We start from the raw sequence: 2067 nt of genomic DNA on the forward strand, positions 1-2067 counted from the left end.
AAACTGTATTTACAGAAAAAGTTGGCTAGAAATCTATTTCCCCAGATTGTCTCACTGAAATATAGATTTCTGAATGGGCGATTTTTTTAATGAGCTTTCCAAGACTAATTATTATTTAGCTCATTGGTTCTGTGCGTCATCGCGGGTGCATGGAGGAGCATGGGGCATGGATGGGCATGGAAGTTATAAGGGGCAATGGGGGTTTGGTGGGTGTGAGGGATGAGGGCTACAGGGCCTAACAGCATGTAATACAAATGGGCCAAGTCCCACAGCGCCAAACAGGGCCTTCTAACGAGCATCCTCAGCACTCACACACCAATGTGCTGCCAACAAACTGCTACTATGGGGAGCGTGCCCAATTCAATCTCGCACCCACCTCCCCAGAATGAAAATAGTGCATGCAGGGGCCATTTACATGGAGACTCTGGTGTGCCAGGTGAGGAAATTTCCCAATTCAAACTTCTTTCTTCTTACCAAAAATCTGGCCGAAGGTTTGTGTGGTGGCACTGGGCTCACTGGGCTAAATGGCTGGCTTTTAAAGCAGACCAAGGCAGGCCAGCAGCACGGTTCAATTCCCGTACCAGCCTCCCCGAACAGGCGCCGGAATGTGGCGACTAGGGGTTTTCACAGTAACTTCATTGAAGCCTACTCGTGACAATAAGCGATTTTCATTTTCATTTCATTTTTTCATTTCATTGGAGTTAGGTAGTGCAGAAACTCTGGAGGGTAGAGACTGCTATTATTGTATTTGTCTATATAATCAACATGGATTTGTTTTTTTAAATTCACCTGACTGTTTCTCTAAAACATTTGCATTCAAATCTAGTGAACTCTTATTTTTAGCACAAAGAATAGCTTTCAAATAATAAGACCAAAAGACCATAAGACATAGGAGCAGAATTAGGCCATTCGGCCCATCGAGTCTGCTCTGCCATTCAATCATGGCTGTTACGTTCACATCCCTGTTCTCCTGCCTTCTCCTCATAACTTCTGACCCCCTTATTAATGAAGAACCTATCTATCTCTGTCTTGAGGACTGATGCATCATCAATTACCACAAAGATGAGAATGGTGGAACAATCGAGACTTTATTGAACAAGCTGTTGTGCCTCCTGTAGCTGGAACCAGTATGGCTGCAGCGTCGGAGCGCACACTTTTAAACGCCGCTGCTGGGCAGAGCCAGCAGGCAAGGATGTACCATTGTACCTCAAATATACGGACAGTGCCGTAATACATGTAATATACCACTAGTGGTGATTACCACAAAGACACTCGGTGATTTGGCCTCCACAGCCTTCAGTTATATTAAATAATTGACTCCACTATTTTGCCTCACTTAAGCAATTTCACCATCTCATTCAGCCCTTCCATTCCATCCTTCCCACTCACCTCACTCCTGCCATCCCTCCCTAGCCAATCCCATCCCATTCTTGCACCCACACCCCTCACATAAACCATCTTCCCAAACAAGGTAGCTTTGTTGTCGGGCTCCCCTTACCTTCCACTGTTTTTGTTCTTCACCAACCGACCCCCGACCTCGTTGCAGCTGCTACCACCAGCCATGCATGTAGCACGTGCTGCCATTCTTCCTGGCCTACGTGCTTCTGGGTATTTCAGGCACCACCCAACAAGTGAACCCGCCAACAGATGTGCCCTTTAAACTGACCAGTCAAAACAGTCCAGGCAGAAGAAAACTGAGGATTATGATGAGAGCTTCCTGTGGCTGAAACCACGGCTTAATTCGGGCAAGATATTCTTGCCAATAAACCAACCGTGATGAAAGTAGTGGAGATGATTCTGACTGACGAATGAGAGGATGGAATGTAAAGTCCGCGGGCTGGATTCCCCATTACTTGGACTATGTCCCACGCCGGTGTCAAAACGGTGGAGTTTCACCCCCAAAAACTGGCAGAAAGGACAACTAACTTCGAGCCCTGCAGGGGGCTTACCCAGAGTAAATCTCGCAGCTTTTGCTGCAGATACGGGTTACCCGCACTTTCAGGTCAGAGGTCGTGCATGCGCCGTGCTCCATGGTGGACCCAAAAAAGGAACCCCCCCCCGGATCGG

General features: G+C 47.3%; 1 long non-coding RNA gene across 1 annotated transcript in view; it reads right to left on the bottom strand.

The window, feature by feature from the left end:
• LOC140425772 (uncharacterized) overlaps positions 1 to 1940 on the bottom strand; it is a 101609-nt gene extending 99669 nt beyond the window's left edge. Inside the window, exon 1 of the long non-coding RNA XR_011947993.1 lies at positions 1499 to 1940. This is a non-coding gene — a long non-coding RNA (uncharacterized lncRNA). The remainder of the gene's footprint in view (positions 1 to 1498) is intronic.
• Between the last annotated feature and the right edge of the window lie 127 nt (positions 1941 to 2067).

This window comes from Scyliorhinus torazame, chromosome 6 (genome assembly GCF_047496885.1).
Source record: "Scyliorhinus torazame isolate Kashiwa2021f chromosome 6, sScyTor2.1, whole genome shotgun sequence".
NCBI lineage: Eukaryota > Metazoa > Chordata > Chondrichthyes > Carcharhiniformes > Scyliorhinidae > Scyliorhinus > Scyliorhinus torazame.